Source organism: Bombina bombina, chromosome 4, assembly GCF_027579735.1.
Source record: "Bombina bombina isolate aBomBom1 chromosome 4, aBomBom1.pri, whole genome shotgun sequence".
NCBI classification, from domain to species: domain Eukaryota; kingdom Metazoa; phylum Chordata; class Amphibia; order Anura; family Bombinatoridae; genus Bombina; species Bombina bombina.
Genome location: NC_069502.1, coordinates 162,761,067 through 162,782,480, shown reverse-complemented (window position 1 = coordinate 162,782,480; position 21,414 = coordinate 162,761,067).

The window sequence follows — 21,414 nt, the reverse complement described above, 5'->3', positions numbered from 1 at the left end:
ATTGGTCCGTGTCCTGTGAGTGACAGGATTCACAACCAATCAGATAGGCCCTGTAATCGCCTTTCTTCACTATCTATTTTGTCTCCGCCTTGGGGGTTCAAGGGAGGCAAAGCCCCCCTTGTAAAACTCCTTCCCCAAGGTTTACTTGGGCTGTATGCAAAGGGTCTGTGGTGGCCCCCCAGACAGAGGCAAAACAGATATTAAAATAAAAGAGTCATCGGAAGTGACGTCAGATTGGAGTTTTTGACGAATTGGAGTTCTCGACAGAACAACGGCAGAAGCGTGCATCGAAGATATACAAGGACCTGGAAAAACAAACAAACAAAAAAAAAATGCAAGTATAAAACCACGCTGTCAGAATTCAAAGTTTACCTACCTCTCAAGTGTTCACATACGTGCTGAAAAGTACAGAAGAACAAGTAATTTAAGCTGTTAAGACGCTGCCACGTTAATAGCAAGAAAGTATACAACTCCACACTCTCTATTATTTAGAGCCATTTCGTATATTGAAGTACAAATGGGAAACTGAGCTAAGTCTACCAGGGGCAGAAACGTTTAAAGAGACAAATTGTGTATATGCACAGCAAAGTGTCCTTAATATACCTATCCCATATATGAAGTGACTGCTAAAACAAACACCTCACTACACATTTTACAGAATGTTAAATTTGCAATTGTTAAAAGAGCTTGAATACACAGCCTTGACATGACTGAGGATCTATTCCGCTCCCCTGGATTATAAGCCCAGAATCATTAAGGAGTTAACTGATTACTGATCATCCCACACATATTACTATGAGAGGATTGAAGATGTTAAAAGCCTTCAAGGATTTAAAAAAAGGCTGATTCAACAAGAACTGTTACAGTCTGTTGCTCCTGTAAATTATTGACAACATATTTCAGCAGCAGATTATTGCCTTACAATTGGAACCTATGATCTGACTAAGTAATATAAAGGCTCATAAAAAGTGAATCTAACTATTCTTAAAGCTATAACAGGCTGTAAACGGTCTTGTTAACTAGTAATGGGAATACAACAACACGTGCCTATTATATACTTTATTGTTTTCCCTTCATTTAGGCTTTAGAGAGTAAAGAGTTTTTTTTTAATACAATATAGTCATAAATGAACTGACAGGAGTGCACCATATTATGTATAGCTGTTTGGTTTGGCAATGGTTATACTAAGAGTCTTATGATAATATCTTTGTGATTCTCAGTATTTCTGTCTCACATTGTTGTTGTTCTCTATTCTTTCATGTATGTACTCAGGATGAATATACATTTTCTATAACGAATTTGACAGCACTGGTATAAAGCCTTATCATCCTAATTAAAATGCAGCAGCCCCCTTTGCTGGAATAACTCCCTGACTCAGATTAGATTTAACTTTTTCTTTGCATTTTTCTGTGTCATAGCAGCATACCTATTTAATAATATAACACTAATATCATAGAGACATCATATAGATAAATATTCTGTATAAATTATCTGTCTCTATTTGCGTTAAAAACTCTTAGGTAACCCAGCAGAATTGCAAAAGTATAAATATAATTATTATTGTTATTGCTTATTGGTAGATTGTCAACAGATTTAGCAGAGGTCCATCTGCGGGCATAAAGGTGTCCTGGGGTATAAAAGAAACTAAACAACCCTCTTAGACACTTATAACATTTTTATTTTTTCTCTTTTTTTCGTAGATATAAAAGCCTTCTATTCACGACTGTTTTCCTACATACAAATTTCACAACTCTTACTAATTCACTGTCACATATAAAAATTGATGGAAAGATACATGACAAGCACTAAACCAAGATCCCCAGCTATGCCGGCAAAAAGGCATAAAAAAATAAAATATCACAAGACTCTCTGTCTGAGACACCTTTAGAATGGCATCAAACATCTAGGGGTCGATCCGATATAAAGCGTCGCCCGCAAAAGCCGGCGACGCCAATATTTGCGCGGATTTGGTATCACATATACGGCGTAACCTAGAAGTTACGCGCGTATATTTCTGCCGTCGCCCGCAGTTTTTTGGGCCATAGGCAGGTATACCAAACCCGCGCAGTTTGGTATCCAATATGCAGCGTAAGGACTTACGTGGTGAAAATGGAGAAAACTTACTCCATTTTCACCTTGCCACAAAAAGCAGCCGTAAGAAGCCTTACGCTGACTATTGGAGCCCCGTAACTCCCTAAACTAACTAGAAAATAAACCTAACACCTAACGCATGCGCAATGTCTATCTCCCTGTCAACCGCGATCTGCTAAAATAAACCTAACACCTAACGCATGCGCAATGTCTATTTACCTGTCAACCGCGATCCCCCCCCCCGAAATCCCTAATAAAGTTATTACCCCCTAAACCGCCGCTCCCGGACCCCGCCGCCATCTACATAAACTAACCCCCTACTGTGAGCCTCTAAAACCGCCGCCATCTACCTTATCTATCCCCTAATCTGACCCCTTACACCGCCGCCACCTATATAAAAATTATTAACCCCTAATGTAAGCCCCTTACACCGCCGCCATCTCTATTAAAATGATTAACCCCTAATTTAATCTACCTACCCCGCCGCCAGCTATATTATCTATATTAACCCTAAGTATATTATAGTTAAAATAGGTATTACATTATATATATTAACTATATTAACCCTAATTATATTAGGGTTAATATAGTTAATATAGTTACTATAGTATTTATATTAACTATATTAACTCTATCTAACCCTAACTAAATTTATATTAAATTAATCTAATTCATTTATAAACTAAAATATTCCTATTTAAATCTAAATACTTACCTATAAAATAAACCCTAAGATAGCTACAATATAATTAATAATTACATTGTAGCTATGTTAGGGTTAATATTTATTTTACAGGTAAATTGTTAATTATTTTAACTAGGTATAATAGATATTAAATAGTTATTAACTATTTAATATCTACCTAGTTAAAATAATTACCCAATTACCTGTAAAATAAATCCTAACCTAAGTTACAAATACACCTACACTATCAAGAAATTTAATAAACTACAAACATCTATCTAAAAATACAATTAAATTAACTAAACTAAATTACAAAAAAAAACAAACACTAAATTACAAAAAATAAAAAAAAGATTACAAGATATTTAAGCTAATTACACCTATTCTAAGCCCCCTAATAAAATAATAAACCCCCAAAATAAAAAAAATTCCCTGCCCTATTCTAAATTCAACAAATTTCAAAGCTCTTTACCTTACCAGCCCTTAAAAGGGCCTTTTGTGGGGCATGCCCCAAAGAATTCAGCTCTTTTGCATACAAGAAATACAATACCCCCCCCCCATTACAACCCACCACCCACATACCCCTATTCTAAACCCACCCAAACCCCCCTTAAAAAAGCCTAACACTACCCCCCTGAAGATCTCCCTACCTTGTCTTCACCACACCGGGCCGAACTCCTGATCCGATCCGGGCGATGTCTTCCTCCAAGCGGCAAAGAAGAATTCTTCCTCCGGCGATGTCATCCTCCAAGCGGCAAAGAAGAATTCTTCCTCCGGCGACGTCTTCCTCCAAGCGGCAGCAAAGTCTTCATTCTTCCGGCGGCATCTTCAATCTTCTTTCTTCACTACGCCGCCGCGGAGCATCCATCCCGGCCGACTGCTGAACTTGGAATGAGGTACCTTTAAATGACGTCATCCAAGATGGCGTCCGCCGAATTCCGATTGGCTGATAGGATTCTATCAGCCAATCGGAATTAAGTTAAAAAAATCTGATTGGCTGATTGAATCAGCCAATCAGATTCAAGTTCAATCCGATTGGCTGATCCAATCAGCCAATCAGATTGAGCTCGCATTCTATTGGCTGTTCCGATCAGCCAATAGAATGCGAGCTCAATCTGATTGGCTGATTGGATCAGCCAATCGGATTGAACTTGAATCTGATTGGCTGATTCAATCAGCCAATCAGATTTTTTTAACTTAATTCCGATTGGCTGATAGAATCCTATCAGCCAATCGGAATTCGGCGGACGCCATCTTGGATGACGTCATTTAAAGGTACCTCATTCCAAGTTCAGCAGTCGGCCGGGATGGATGCTCCGCGGCGGCGGAGCGAAGAAAGAAGATTGAAGATGCCGCCGGAAGAATGAAGACTTTGCTGCCGCTTGGAGGAAGACGTCGCCGGAGGAAGAATTCTTCTTTGCCGCTTGGAGGATGACATCGCCGGAGGAAGAATTCTTCTTTGCCGCTTGGAGGAAGACATCGCCCGGATCGGATCAGGAGTTCGGCCCGGTGTGGTGAAGACAAGGTAGGGAGATCTTCAGGGGGGTAGTGTTAGGCTTTTTTAAGGGGGGTTTGGGTGGGTTTAGAATAGGGGTATGTGGGTGGTGGGTTGTAATGGGGGGGGGGGGGTATTGTATTTCTTGTATGCAAAAGAGCTGAATTCTTTGGGGCATGCCCCACAAAAGGCCCTTTTAAGGGCTGGTAAGGTAAAGAGCTTTGAAATTTGTTGAATTTAGAATAGGGCAGGGAATTTTTTTTATTTTGGGGGTTTATTATTTTATTAGGGGGCTTAGAATAGGTGTAATTAGCTTAAATATCTTGTAATCTTTTTTTTATTTTTTGTAATTTAGTGTTTGTTTTTTTTTGTAATTTAGTTTAGTTAATTTAATTGTATTTTTAGATAGATGTTTGTAGTTTATTAAATTTCTTGATAGTGTAGGTGTATTTGTAACTTAGGTTAGGATTTATTTTACAGGTAATTGGGTAATTATTTTAACTAGGTAGATATTAAATAGTTAATAACTATTTAATATCTATTATACCTAGTTAAAATAATTAACAATTTACCTGTAAAATAAATATTAACCCTAACATAGCTACAATGTAATTATTAATTATATTGTAGCTATCTTAGGGTTTATTTTATAGGTAAGTATTTAGATTTAAATAGGAATATTTTAGTTTATAAATGAATTAGATTAATTTAATATAAATTTAGTTAGGGTTAGATAGAGTTAAGATAGTTAATATAAATACTATAGTAACTATATTAACTATATTAACCCTAATATAATTAGGGTTAATATAGTTAATATATATAATGTAATACCTATATTAACTATAATATACTTAGGGTTAATATAGATAATATAGCTGGCGGCGGGGTAGGTAGATTAAATTAGGGGTTAATCATTTTAATAGAGATGGCGGCGGTGTAAGGGGCTTACATTAGGGGTTAATAATTTTAATATAGATGGCGGCGGTGTTAGGGGCTCACTTTAGGGGGTTATAGATATAATATAGCTGGCGGCGGGGTACAGGAGCGGCGGTTTAGGGGTTAATAACTTTATTAGGTTGCGGCGGGGTAAAGGAGCGGCGGTTTAGGGGTTAATAGCTTTTTTATTGTTAGGCTAGTGAGGGGGGATAGCGGATAGAGGGTTAGACAGTGCGGGCTATGTTAGGGAGGCGTGTTAGACAGTGCGGGCTATGTTAGGGAGGCGTGTTAGACAGTGCGGGTGTTTTAGACTTTAGTCAGGTTTTATAGGCGCCGGCAGATTCTAACGTGGCGCAAGTCACTGGCGACGCCAGAAATTTGTACTTACGCAGATTTCTGGACATCGCTGGTTTGTGAGACTTACGGCACGTTAGCATCTGACGGCGACCTATATGGGATGGCTCGAGTTGCGAGCTGAAACTGCGGGCGACGCCGGTTCCCTCGCTTGCGCCGCAAACTGCGATCGATATCGGATCGCGCCCCTGGTGCTAATTCGGACAAACAAATCACAAATTATCAGTGAGTCGAACAAATTTTACAACAGTTCGAATCACTTAAAAAAGAACTGTCAGGACTCACTGTATATTGGAAATCAGGCAGTTTTCTAATAGATTAACAAGTCGAGACACGAATATCCGAGTTAGAGGACACTTGTATCATACAAAAGACAATCAACAAAGAATTTACAGACACCATTAAAACGTTGCAAAGCAAAATTGAGTATCTGGAAGACAGATTGCATTAAAATAATGTTCGGGTGGTGGGTTTGCCAGAAGCCAGTGAATATATTAATCTTGTACACTTTGCCTCTACTACACTACCTAATTTATTATTAACCCCTAAACCTCTGGCCTCCCACATCACCACCACTACCTAAACCTATTAACCCCTAGACCATCAGCCCCCCACATCGCAAGAAACTAAATTAAGCTATTAACCCCTAAACCTAATAACCCCTTAACTTTAAATTAAAATTACAAGATCCCTATCTTAATATAAATTAAAACTTACATGTAGAATTAAAATAAACTAATTTTAAACTATAAATTAACCTACCCTAACTATTATACTAAAATTAAATTAAACTACCATGTAAATAAACTAAATTACATATTAAAAAAACTAACACTATTAAAATTATTTAAATATACAATTAAACATTATTACAAATTACTAAATTACAAAAAAAACCAAAACACATACGCCTTGATTTAGAGTTCTGCGTTAGCCGTCCAAACCAGCGTAAGGGGGTCCTAATGCTGGTTTTGGCCTACCACTGGTATTTAGAGTCTTGTAGGTAAGGGCCTAACGCTCACTTTCCAGCCGCGACTTTTCCATACCGCAGATCCCCTTACGTCAATTGTGTATCCTATCTTTTCAATGGGATCTTCCTAACGCCGGTATTTAGAGTCTTGGCTGAAGTGAGCGTTAGAACTCTAACGACAAAACTCCAGCCGCAGCAAAAACCCAGGAGTTAAGAGCTCTCTGGGCTAACGCCGGTTCATAAAGCTCTTAACTACTGTTCTCTAAAGTACACTAACACCCATAAATTACCTATGTACCCCTAAACCGAGGTCCCCCCACATCGCCGCCACTCTAATAAATTTTTTTAACCCCTAATCTGCTGACCGCACACTGCCGCAAACTACATTATCCCTATGTACCCCTAATCTGCTGCCCCTAACATCGCCGACACCTACATAATATTTATTAACCCCTAATCTGCCCCCCCCAATGTCGCCGCTACCTTACCTACACTTATTAACCCCTAATCTGTGGACCGGACCTCGCCACCACTATAATAAATGTATTAACCCTAAACCGCCTCACTCCCGCCTCAAAAACCCTATAATAAATAGTATTAACCCCTAATCTGCCCTCCCTAACATCGCCGACCCCTAACTTCAAGTATTAACCCCTAATCTGCCGACCGGACCTTGCCGCTACTCTAATAAATGTATTAACCCCTAAAGCTAAGTCTAACCCTAACACTAACACCCCCCTAAGTTAAATATAATTTAAATCTAATGAAATAAAATAAATCTTATTAAATAAATTATTCCTATTTAAAGCTAAATACTTACCTGTAAAATAAACCCTAATATAGCTACAATATAACTTATAATTATATTGTAGCTATTTTAGGATTTATATTTATTTTACAGGCAACTTTGTATTTATTTTAACTAGGTACAATAGCTATTAAATAGTTAATAACTATTTAATAGCTACCTAGTTAAAATAATTACAAAATTACCTGTAAAATAAATCCTAACCTAAGTTACAATTAAACCTAACACTACACTATCAATAAATTAATTAAATAAATCACCTACAATTATCTACAATTAAATCAACTAAACTAAATTACAAAAACAAACAAACACTAAATTACAAAAACAAACAAACACTAAATTACAAAAAATAAAAAAAGATTATAAGAATTTTAAACTAATTACACCTACTCTAAGCCCCCTAAAAAAATAACAAAGCCCCCCAAAATAAAAAATGCCCTACCCTAATCTAAAATAAAAAGTTTACAGCTCTTTTACCTTACCATGCCCCGCCTTTTGCGGGGCATGCCCCAAAGAAAACAGCTCTTTTGCCTGTAAAAAAAAATACAATACTCCCCCAACATTACAACCCACCACCCACATACCCCTAATCTAACCCAAACCCCCCTTAAAAAAAACTAACACTAAGCCCCTGAAGATCTTCCTACCTTGTCTTCACCACGCTGGGTATCACCGATCCGTCCAGAAGAGGCTCCGAAGTCTTCATCCTATCCGGAAAGAAGAGGTCCAGAAGAGGCTCTGAAGTCTTCATCCTATCCGGAAAGAAGAGGAGATCCGGACTGGCAAACATCTTCATCCAAGCGGCATCTTCTATCTTCATCCATCCGAAGAGGAGCGGCTCCATCTTCAAGACCTCCGGCGTGGAACATCCTCTTCTCCCGATGACTAGACGACGAATGAAGGTTCCTTTAAGGGACGTCATCCAAGATGGCATCCCTCGAATTCCGATTGGCTGATAGGATTCTATCAGTCAATCGGAATTAAGGTAGGAAAAATCTAATTGGCTGATTGACTCAGCCAATCAGATTCAAGTTCAATTCGATTGGCTGATCCAATTCAATCAGCCAATCAGATTTTTCCTACCTTAATTCCGATTGGCTGATAGAATCCTATCAGCCAATCGGAATTCGAGGGACACCATCTTGGATGACGTCCCTTAAAGAAACCTTCATTCGTCGTCTAGTCGTCGGGAGAAGAGGATGTTCTGCGCCGGAGGTCTTGAAGATGGAGCCACTCCTCGTCGGATGGATGAAGATAGAAGATGCTGCTTGGATGAAGATGTTTGCCGGTCCGGATCTCCTCTTCTTGCCGGATAGGATGAAGACTTCGGAGCCTCTTCTGGACCTCTTCTTGCCGGATAGGATGAAGACTACGGAGCCTCTTCTGGACGGATCGGTGATACCCAGCGTGGTGAAGACAAGGTAGGAAGATCTTCAGGGGTTTAGTGTTAGATTTTTTTAAGGGGGGTTTGGGTTAGATTAGAGGTATGTGGGTTGTAATGTTGGGGGGGTATTGTATTTTTTTTTACAGGCAAAAGAGCTGTTTTCTTTGGGGCATGCCCCGCAAAAGGCCCTTTTAAGGGCTGGTAAGGTAAAAGAGCTGTAAACTTTTTATTTTAGATTAGGATAGGGCATTTTTTTTATTTTGGGGGGCTTTGTTATTTTTTTAGGGGGCTTAGAGTAGGTGTAATTAGTTTAAAATTCTTGTAATCTTTTTTTATTTTTTGTAATTTAGTGTGTTTTTTTTGTAATTTAGTGTTTTTTTTGTAATTTAGTTTAGTTGATTTAATTGTAGATAATTGTAGGTAGTTTATTTAATTAATTTATTGATAGTGTAGTGTTAGGTTTAATTGTAACTTAGGTTAGGATTTATTTTACAGGTAATTTTGTAATTATTTTAACTAGGTAGCTATTAAATAGTTATTAACTATTTAATAGCTATTGTACCTAGTTAAAATAAATACAAAGTTGCCTGTAAAATAAATATAATCCTAAAATAGCTACAATGTAATTATTAGTTATATTGTAGCTATATTAGGGTTTATTTTACAGGTAAGTATTTAGCTTTAAAGTGAAGGTAAAGTCAAACGCTCTATTATAAACAATTATAGATATCAAGGCAAATAAATATAAGTTTCATTCATCAATATTCCCCAAAATATATATTACCTGAGATATCTTATTTTATTGTCATGTAATCGGCTTTCCGAAAATCAACCCGTACAATGTTTTTTTTTTTTTTTATAAAGAACTATCACGTGGTTGAGCCATCCAATTGATTCTTTGGCAGTTAGGCGGCCGTCAAATTTCGTCATCAACAGATGGGTCTATATGCGCATGCGTAACATTTTCTTCTTCTCATTTTCCAAGCGTGCTCGTCCTCATTTCGCGCATGCGCAGTATAAACTTTAGGTAGTAGTCATAGTAGGAGCTGCCGAGGAACTTGCTAAGTATTTTCGCATGCGCAGTAGAGAGCGACAACTGGGATTAACGCATGCGCAAAGATCGCTGAGAACAAATGATGCGCATGCTCTGTTATTCCATGCTCAATGTGCACGAGCGTAGTAGAGACGTATAGAGCGGGTGGGACCGCTCTATACGTCACAGTATCATAAACCCGGAACTTGAGGATGGGAGGAGAATCTGCACGGAACGGTAACAAAACTATTGTTAGAAAAATACCTAAATAACTAAATATTTGTAATAAACAAACCTAGCGACTGGATTGGAGTTATTAAAAGGATCCTAAATACCATTGCTGCTTAACAAAACTTTACCGTCACTTTAACTAGGAATAATTTATTTAATAAGATTTATTTTATTTCATTAGATTTAAATTATATTTAACTTAGGGGGTGTTAGTGTTAGGGTTAGACTTAGCTTTAGGGGTTAATACATTTATTAGAGTAGCGGTGAGGTCCGGTCGGCAGATTAGGGGCTAATAAGTGTAGGTAAGGTAGTGGCGACGTTGGGGGGGGGGCAGATTAGGGGTTAATAAATATAATATAGGGGTCGGCGGTGTTAGGGGCAGCAGATTAGGGGTACATAGGTATAATGTAGGTGGCGGCGGTGTACGGAGCGGCAGATTAGGGGTTTAATAATAATATGCAGGGGTCAGAGATAGCGGGGGCGGCAGATTAGGGGTTAATAAGTTTAAGGTTAGGGGTGTTTAGACTCGGGGTGCATGTTAGGGTGTTAGGTGCAGACTTAGGAAGTGTTTCCCCATAGGAAACAATGGAGCTGCGTTAGGAGCTGAACGCTGCTTTTTTGCAGGTGTTAGGTTTTTTTTCACCTCAAACTGCCCCATTGTTTCCTATGGGGGAATCATGCACAAGCACGTTTTTGAAGCTGGCCGCGTCCGTAAGCAACGCTGGTATTGAGAGTTGCAGTGGCGGTAAATATGCCTGTACGCTCCCTTTTTGGAGCCTAACGCAGCCATTCAGAGAACTCTAAATACCAGCGTTGTTTAAAAGGTGCGGGGGAAAAAAACCACGGGTAGCTAACACACCCCTTCTAACGCATAACTCTAAATCTAGGTGTAAGTTACAAAAAATAACAAACACTAAATTACGAAAAATAACAAACAAAATTATCCAAAACAATTTTTTTTACACCTAATTTAACAGCCCTATCAAAATAAAAATGCCCCCCCCAAAAAAAATAAAAAAACCCTAGCCTACAATAAACTACCAATAGCCCTTAAAAGGCCTTTTGTGGGGCATTGCCCCAAAGATATCAGCTCTTTTACCTGTAAAAAAAAAATACAAAGACCCCCCAACAGTAAAACCCACCACCCAACCCCCCCCAAATAAAAACCCTAACTCTAAAAAAAACTAAGCTACCCATTGCCCTGAAAAGGGCATTTGTATGGGCATTGCCCTTAAAAGGGCATTCAGCTCTTTACAGAAAAGCCCAAACCCTAATCTATAAAAAAAAAAAAAAAAACACCCAACATTTTTTAAAATATCCTAACACTAACCTCCGAAGATCTACTTACAGTTCTGAAGTCCCGACATCCAGGCAGAGAAGTCTTCATCCGGGCTGTGATGTCTTCATCCATCCAGGCGGCAGAAGTCTTCATCCAAGCGGCATCTTCTATCTTCATCCCGGCGGCGCGGAGCGTGTCCACCCTGAAGCCATCTGACGCGGAACTCCTCTTGTTATGGTTGCCACCATAATCTGAAGCTTTAATGCAAGGGACGCGATTCAAGATGGTGCGATTCAAGATGGCGTCCCTTGCATTCCTATTGGCTGATTTGAGTGTTAAATTCAAATCAGCCAATAGGAGGCAAGCTTCTGAAATCCTATTGACTGTTCAAATCAGCCAATAGGATGAGAGCTACTGAAATCCTATTGGCTGTTCAAATCAGCCAATAGGATAAGAGCTACTGAAATTCTATTAGCTGTTCAAATAAGCCAGTAGAATTTCAGTAGCTCTCATTCTATTCCATTCGATTTGAACAGCCAATAGGATTTCAGAAGCTCGTCTCCTATTGGCTGATTTGAATTTAACACTCAAATCAGCCAATAGCAATGCAAGGGACGCCTTCTTGATTCGTGTCCCTTGCATTGAAGCTTCAGTTTACAACGGCGACTGTAAGAAGAGGAGCTCCGGGTCGGATGGCTTCAGGATGGACCCGCTCTACGCCGCAGGGATGAAGATAGAAGATGCCTCTTGGATGAAGACTTATGCCACCTGGATGGATGAAGACATCGCTGCCTGAATGAAGACTTCTCCGCCTGGATGTCGGGACTTCAGAGCTGAAAGTGGATCTTTAGGGGTTAGTGTTAGGATTTGTTTTAAATTTTCGGTGTTTTTTTTTTTATAGAATAGGGTTTTGGGCTTTAGGTAAAAGAGCTGAATGCCCTTTTAAGGGCAATGCCCATACAAATGCCCTTTTCAGGGCAATGTGTAGCTTATTAGGGGGTTGGTTGGGTGGTGGGTTTTACTGTTGGGGGTCTTTGTATTTTATTTTACAGGTAAAAGAGCTGAAATATGTGGGGCAATGCCCCACAAAAGGCCCTTTTAAGCGATATTGGTAGTTTATTCTAGGCTAGGGTTTTTTTATTTGGGCTATTAGATTAGGTGTACATTTTTTTATTTTTTTATTTTGGTTAATTTCGTTTGTTATTTTTTGTAATTTAGTGTTTGTTATTTTTTGTAACTTAGTGTTTGTTTTTTGAAATTTAGTACTTTGTAATAATGTTTAATTGTATATTTAATTAATGTTAGTAGTGTTAGGTTTTTTAAATGTAATTTAGTTTATTTAATTAGTAGTTTAATTTAATTTTAGTATAATAGTTAGGGTAGGTTAATTTATAGTTTAAAATTAATTTATTTTAATTCTACAGGTAAGTTTTACTTTATATTAAAGAGACATAATACTCATATGCTAAATACTCAGCATAACTGTAAAAAGCTGACAGGAAAATATCCCCTGAGCATCTCTATGTAAAAATGCAAGATATTTTACCTCAAAATTTCCTCAGCTCAGCAGAGTAAGTTTTGTGTAAAAAGTTATACTCAGCTGCTGCCCAGCTGCAGGTAAAAAAAAATAAAAAATGAAGAAATGAACAGCAGCCAATCAGCATCAACAGTGCTGAGGTCATGAACTCTTTTACTGTGATCTCATGAGATTTCATTTAACTCTCATGAGATTTCATTGTAAACTTCCTTACACTGAATAGGGAAATAAGATGAGTGTGCACAAAAGCTCGCTCCTTCCACTGTCCCGGGACAGACATACTGATTTGTTGCTTAGAAGTCCTTTACAATGGGATGTGGCTACTGAGAAACTTTTGAGGTAAAATATCTTTCTTTTTTACATAGAGATATTTTCTAGTCAGTTTTTTACAGCTACACTGCATCACTTTCAAGTGTTTAAACATTTGGGTATTATGGCCCTTTAAGATAGGGATCTTGTAGTTTTAATTAAAAGTTAAGGGGTTGTTAGGTTTAGGGGTTAATAGCTTAATTTATTTTTTTGCGATGTCGGGGGCTGACGGTTTAGGGGTTAATAGGTTTTGTTAGTGGTGGCAGTGTCAAGGAGCGGCGAGATAGAGGTTAATACATTTTATTTGTGTCGGCGATGTTGGGGGCGGCAGATTAGTGGTGTTTAGACTTGGGGTTTATGTTAGGGTGTTAGGTGTAAACATAACTTTTTTTCAACCATAGAAATCAATGTAATATACTTCATTCTCTTGCAGCATCGAACATAAGCTTTCGGTGCTTTCAGACTCCCATTGATTTCAATGGCATCCGCGGCCTCAAGGGTGGCGGATTGAAAACTAGGTACTCTTCATCGGAATAGACGCGAGTGTACCTGTTAAATGTTTGATAAATTGGGAAAAGGGTCAAATAAAGTTGAATGTGTATTTGGAACATCTGTAATGACGCAAGCATCGATCTGCGTTTGATTGAGATTGTGGGATCGTATGTTATGTCACAAATTTCAACATTTGCCCATCTTGATGCTTTGATAACTATGGTCGATCAATCTTGCGACAAATCCGACGCGGAATTCAAGCGTATTTTCAGTTGACGCTTTGATAAATATCCCCCAAAGTGTACAAGATTAATATATTAATATACAAGGAGAAAAAGTGTCTGTAGATAGAGCACATAGGATTGGTCCTATTAGGGCTGACACTGATAATAAAAATCGTCCTAGAATGATAATGATTAGATACTTGAATTTTCAAGACAAAGTGATCCTTATGCGACAGTACAGGAAGATAAACCCACAATTGAGGGCAAACAGGTTCTCTTATTTCAGGACTTCTCCGCAGATACAACTGCTAGGAGAAAGGAAATGGCCCCATATTGTTCTGGCCTTATTAAAGCAGGGATACAAGTTAATTTAAGGTACCCAGCAAAAATGGTCATATAGGGGAATGAGGGACAGGTTCTGTTAAACTCCCCTGATGAGGCCAAGGAATATTGCACTAAAAAGAATATTAAAATATAATCAGCAAACACTGATATATACATCAGTTTGGATATCATGGGGCAGCATGTACTATTTGACATTAAAGTAAAAAATCGGGTACTGCATCTTCTGGTTTGCCATGAAATTAGATGGCTACTGATTCTTATTTGTTATATGTTTTTGCACTTGCGTTTTTATGTGTTTTTATTTTCTCCTTCTCTCCCCTTCTGGCCATTCCCTGCCTCCCCCCCACTCCATGCATATTTGTACTGGCAAGCTTGAATACTCTTCTTCCTTCCTTTTTTTTTTTTTTTTTTATATATTTTTAGATGTTTAAAAATTTTAATTTAATCTCATGGAATGTTGGAGGTGTAACATCTCCAACAAAACGCAAAGGTATCTTAAAAATTCTTAAGAAATTAAATCCAGATATAATTCTCCTTTTAAGAGTTACACTTAAAAGAAGGTAAGATACCAAAACTCAAAGCTAATTAGAAAATTGAAGTAATAGCTACACCGTGTTTCAGTAGGAAACGTCGAGTAGCAATAGTGTTTAATAAAAAGCTGACACAATATAATTAGTAAAGAAGTGGACACATTAGGCCAATTTTTAATTATTTAAATAGAAATAGATAAAAAAAAACTGTGGACAATATGCAATGTCTATGGCCCAAATTAATTTGATAGGGAATTCTGGAATAACCTCAAATGAAAATTAATTCCATATTTAGACCAGAGCATAATCCTAGCGAGCTATTTTAATATGGTTTTGCAAGCTGAAATAGACAGGTTTCGCCAAAAAATTTGCACAAGATATAAAAAAGCTAGATTTTTTAGAGAATTCTGCAAAGTGTTAAAATTAAAGGATATCTGGAGAGTACAGCACTCAGACTTGAGAGACTATTCCTGTGAATCTAAATCCTATAAGAATGTTTCAAGGATTGACATGTTTCTATTAGAGGGAAACCTACTTAAAATGGTTATTGAATCACAGATTTCTGGCTTCATTTTATCCGCAAGCAAACAGAGAATATAGGAAACAGGGAACTCTTTAGCCAATAATCAGACAAAACAGTGTAAGGCTCTTAAGTATAAATAATATAGGAGGAGCCTGTAGCCAGAGTCCGTATCTTGACCAGATATGATGTAACGTTACAGTCACCAATATTAATGATATTCATAAAGAGCTTACCCTCCAGCCATCCAAAAATCCTCTCAGGAAGCCGCCTAGACGTGGGCGTTGGGACGGCTGGCTGCCGACAGACACTTCAACAAAGATGGGTACTCCAAGCACTGTAAGTTACGTTGCTACCTGAAGACCAAACCGGGTCATACCGGGTCCTAAACAAAGGACGATAATGCCAAAGTAGCGTCTCCTCACTGCAATCAGTAATTCACTCAGGGGAACTCTCTCACCTGAATTGGTCTGAGCCAAAAATTCCAAGCCGCTCTCTGCAACGCCAAATCATGGGCGTGATGTGGGTAGGGCGAGTTCCACCAATCAGGAGATGTGCTATGTAGAGGCTGGTCACAGAATCCAATAGAAGCTCTAAACGATCCCTCTGGCTAAAAGGCTCTACTCCAAGCAAGGGTGGACAAACTCAGTAGCTGGACGATATGAACAGGTACAAAAAGAGAGAAAACTGAGCAAGTCCGTTGTATACATAAAACTTAGCATTTATTGCACCCATGTGGGTATTTAAAAGTTCTCGGTTATTCCACCATAAAAGACATAACAGCACATGGGTTTAGGGTACAGCTGTGTAAAGCATACGCGTTTCAGCAAAAGCCATAATCATAGCCTAACTAAACAGGGAATAGTCTGGACTTAAATTACCCCAACTGCACAGCCATAGGTTAAAACGAAAATAGGAAACAGCTGTACTAAACTTAATGAAAAATAATAATTAACCCTTAACGCCTAACACACCCTGTGGGGGAAGAAAGGATACCCTCTATTAACAATTGCTGGCTAAAATACAATAACCATATTATACATCAAAAACGGACATGTAGTAATATGTACAATTATAAATATAGTAAATAACAAAAGTAAATCCTGAAGTAAATACAAAATACTTTGGCTTTCTAATGTATTAAATATCGACATATACTGGAGAAAGCCTAACTATAGTTGAACAAAAATGTAGGTGGGAATCGAACTCACGACCTCCATGTCTAAAGAATGGAAGCCCTAACCACTGGGCTATATGGAGACAATATGTAAATGCAATTAAAACCAGTAATATGAAGTGACTGAATGGTGTAAATATAACATAATACTTAGTAAATGCTGGTGGTTTTATGGATGTTCCTAGTAAGTGAATTATGTCAGTCAAATGGCAGACTTACCTAAACTAAAATACAATGATACTTCTACACTACCATATATGTTTGGAATTGAACTCAGGTCCTCATTCTCCAAGGGTAAAGAGTATTACCGCTAGGCTATATGGAGAACAGTGTGCATCACACAGTGTGACAACATAAATAAGTAGATAACTTTAAGTGTAAAAATAAATAAATACATAAAGAGAGATAAAAACTGAGTACTTGAATAGACAGAGATATGGGAAACCTCTAAGAGATTGACTAATGTGGCGTACTGGACACAGTGCTTAGAGACTCAGGAAGAACATAAGGGTCTATTAGGAAATAATAATAATACTTCTACCTAAAGATGTAAGGCCAGGGATAAGAAATATCCAGGTTATTATAGAATATTTGTATGTTATTAAACTTGCCAATTATTAATAAGATCATATTCAGAGTTGAAACCCTGGGGCACCCTAGTCTCAAGCCTGAAAATCCAGTACATCTCGTTTCTGCTTAGAATTTTGTTTTTGTCTCCTCCTCTCTTAGGAAGGATAGCCTTGTCAATCACCTGCCATCTAAAAGACTCAATGCTTTTGTCATGGTAGAGGGCAAAGTGTTGAACCAAAGGGGTAGTGGATTTCCCCAATGAGATAGTAGAGAAATGCTCTCTAATCCGTGACAAAACATCTCTGGTCGTTTGTCCCACATATTGCCGTCTGCACATGACGCAGGTGATGAGATAGATGACATGAGAGGAATTGCAGTTCAAACAATGCTTAAAATCAAAGCATTCATGAGTAATTTCAGATTTGAAAGTTTTAGACAATGTCGCGTACTCACATGGTTTACACTTATTCCTCCCACATTTATACATTCCTAAATGTGTGAGCCATGAGCTTTGTACAGTAGACACAGGGGGCAAATCAGATGGAGAAATCAAATTTCCTATAGTCATTCCTCGCCTAAAGGAGCACCTGACACCCTGTTCTACACAAGACACAAGTTTGTCGTCAGCGTTAAGAAGTTTGAAGTGCTTCTTGACAATACCACAGATTTGTGACACCTCCAAACTTGTTCTTAACTTTGTTGCCTTCCCATTTTTTATTTTCACTCAAAAGAAGATCACGATTGATAACTGCCACTTCCTTATTAGCTTTGTTTATGACCCGGTCAGGGTAACCCCTTTGTCTAAGGCGTGAATCCAATTCCTTAGCCCTGTTCTGATATTGACTGGGTTCACTGCAGTTTCTTTTGAGGCGAATGTACTGCCCCTTAGCCACTGCATATGGGACAAAGTCCGGGTGGCATGATTTGGCATGGAGCAGGGAATTCCCTGCTATCAGTTTTCTATACACATCTGTGTACACAATGCTGTCAAATCCTGCTCTGAGAGTGACATCCAAATAATTAATGGACTCTTTGTGAAATTCTAAGGTAAAGGCCAAATTCAAGTCATTGACATTAAGCCAATCAACAAACGATGAAGCCACTTGCTGATCACCTCTAAATATAAAGATAAGTTCATCAATATACCTCTTGTAAAAAGAGATATATTGACGGAAGGGGTTTCCATCTCCATATATGTGGGACAACTCCCACCAACCTAAAAACAGGTTAGCATAGGAGGGGGCAAACATCGCCCCCATAGCTGTCCCACATACCTGGAGATAGAAAACCCCCTCAAACCTGAAAAAGTTGCGTGAGAGAAGAAACTTAGTGACTTCTAGAATACAATCTTGAAAATCAGATGTATATTCAGTATATTCTCTCAAGAAAAACCTGATAGCCTCTAATCCCCTGTGGTGGGGTATTGAAGAGTACAAAGCTGCGACATCCACAGTCAGCCAAGAGTCAACACTGTAATTCCATTTGACCTCATCTACCAATTTCAAAATATACTTAGTATCCTTCAGATGACTTTTTAAAGAAACCACCAACGGTCGCAAAATCGCATCAAGCCATTGTGATAAGTGTTCCAGTAGTGAGCCGATGCCACTCACTATTGGAAGGCCCTTCACCTCCTCTAAGGATTTGTGTACCTTAGGGAGGTGATGGAATATTGGAACAACGGGGTTGGAGACATACAGATAATCTGCTGTCTCTTTATCAATAAAGCCCTTATCTAAGGCCTCATCAATCAGATGAGACAATTTCTTTTGAAAGATCTTTTTAGGATCTGAGGACAATGTTCTGTAATTGTGTATGTCATGAAGTTGGCGCTTGGCTTCCTGTATGTAAGCATCCCTATCCATTACCACAATGGAACCGCCCTTATTGGATGATTTGATCACTACGTCTTTACACTGTTTAAGTTAATCAAGGGCTTTCCTCTCCTGGAAGGATAAGTTGGATATTCTAGCTTCACTGGAGACTTGTGTATGTAAGGATTTAAAATCTCTCTCCACCCTACGATTAAAGGTTTCAATCACTGTTCCCCTACTCTGTATAGGATAAAAAGAGGAAGGGTTTTTAAACCCACAGAAACTATTATTTGTGCCCTCATCCTTTTTATTATTTGTGCCCTCATTAATTTTATCAGACCATACAATTATCAGTAGTTCAAATTAAATATACAGGCGGGGACGAATATTAACACATTCACGCCTAGATTTAGAGTTTGGTGTTAGCCGTCAAAAGCAGCGTTAAGGGGTCCTAAAGCTGCTTTTTAATGCCCGCTGGTATTTAGAGTCAGCCAGGAAAGGGTCTACCGCTCACTTTCTTTCTGCGACTCGAGGCTACCGCAGATCCCCTTACGTCAATTGCGTATCCTATCTTTTCTATGGGATTTGCCTAATTCCGGTATTGTGAGTCTTGGAAGAAGTGAGCGGTAGAGCCTCTACCGACAAGAAAAGTCAGTAGTTAAGAGCTTTATGGGCTAACGCGGGAACATAAAGCTCTTAACTACTGTGCTATAAAGTACACTAACACCCATAAACTACCTATGAACCCCTAAACCGAGGCCCCCCACATCGCAAACCCTATAATAATTTTTTTTAACCCCTAATCTGCCGCTCCGGACACCGCCGCCACCTACATTATAACTATGAACCCCTAATCTGCTGCCCCTAACATCGCTGACACCTACATTATATTTATTAACCCCTAATCTGCCCCCACAACGTCGCCACCACCTACCTACAATTATTAACCCCTAATCTGCCAACCGGACATCGCCGCCACTATGATAAATGTATTAACCCCTAAACCGCCACACTCCCACCTCGCAAACACTATAATAAATTGTATTAACCCCTTATCTGCCCTCCCTAACATCGCCGCCACCTACCTACAATTATTAACCCCTAATCTGCCGCCCCCAATGTCGCTGCTACTATAATAAAGTTATTAACCCCTAAACCTAAGTCTAACCCTAACCCTAACACCCCCTAACTTAAATATAATTTAAATTTAACAAAATAAATTTACTATAATTAAATAAATTAATCCTATTTAAAACTAAATACTTACCTATAAAATAAACCCTAAGATAGCTACAATATAATTAATAATTACATTGTAGCTATTTTCGGATTTATATTTATTTTACAGGCAACTTTGTATTTATTTTAACTAGGTACAATAGCTATTAAATAGTTATTAACTATATAATAGCTACCTAGTTAAAATAATTACAAAATTACCTGTAAAATGAATCCTAACCTAAGTTACAAATACAGTGGGACCTCGGTTAACGAACGACTCGGTATACGAAATTTCGGTTTACGAATGAAAATTCTTAAAAAAAATTGACTCGGTTTACGAATTTTTTTCGCAATACGAAACAAGTGTCCCGGTTTGCTCCTCGGTTTACAATTTTTTTTCCCAATACGAAACAAGTGTCCCGGTTTGCCCCTGCATACTGAAGTGTGGGTAGCAGTGTGGAGGTGTTGTTGAGCCTTTTGGAGCCATTTGCAGCAGGTTGTTGAGCCTTTTGGAGCCATTTGCAGCAAGTTGTTGAGCCTTTTGGAGCCATTTGCAGCAAGTTGTGGAGCCTTTTGGAGCCATTGGAGCCATTTGCAGCAGGTTTTGGAGCCTTTTGGAGCCATTGGAGCCTTTTGCAGCAGGTTTTGGAGCCTTTATTTGACTTTTTCTCTCACCTCCGGAACGCATTAATTGGTTTTCAATGCATTCCTATGGGAAACCGTGTTTCGGTTTACGAATTTTTCGCAATACAAACGTCCCGGAGAACGAATTAAATTTGTAAACCGAGGCCCCACTGTACACCTAACATGTGACAAAACCAATCTCGCCATTGTACATTGGAGGGCCTGTTATGGAACATTCTTTGGGCTGGAGGTACATGGGCTTAAGGATACCCAGAGACTGCATGGAAATATGGAATGTTATATGCTGGACACCCCATGTACTTTCATAACTCTGTCTTATGTCTATGTCACCCTGTATCCATAAATACAGGATGGGTACAGGGTGTGAGTGCCCCTTGTGGGAGCAATTGTGACTCTATAAGCCAAGTGAGCATAAAAGACTTTATAGCTAATAAGAACTGTTCCTATATTCAGTAATAAGATGTATTCTATGTATGTTTCAGATCTGATTGTGTCTCAGGAGTCTGTCTGGGTAAACTGATTGTGTCCCTGTGTGATTATGTTAACTAGACTTCCCAACATCAGATTGTCTGAGTAAACGTTCTTCCCTAGTTAATTAACTTAATATGTTAATCTGTTTTACCTGTGAATAGACAACTGTTAGAGGTTTGATGCATTGTTCATATGTTTGCGTTACTGTTAAACCAATGCCCTCTGTAACCTGAAGCCAGGGTGTATAAATCTGTGTGCTGCCTTCAAATAAAGTAGACATTCTGTTT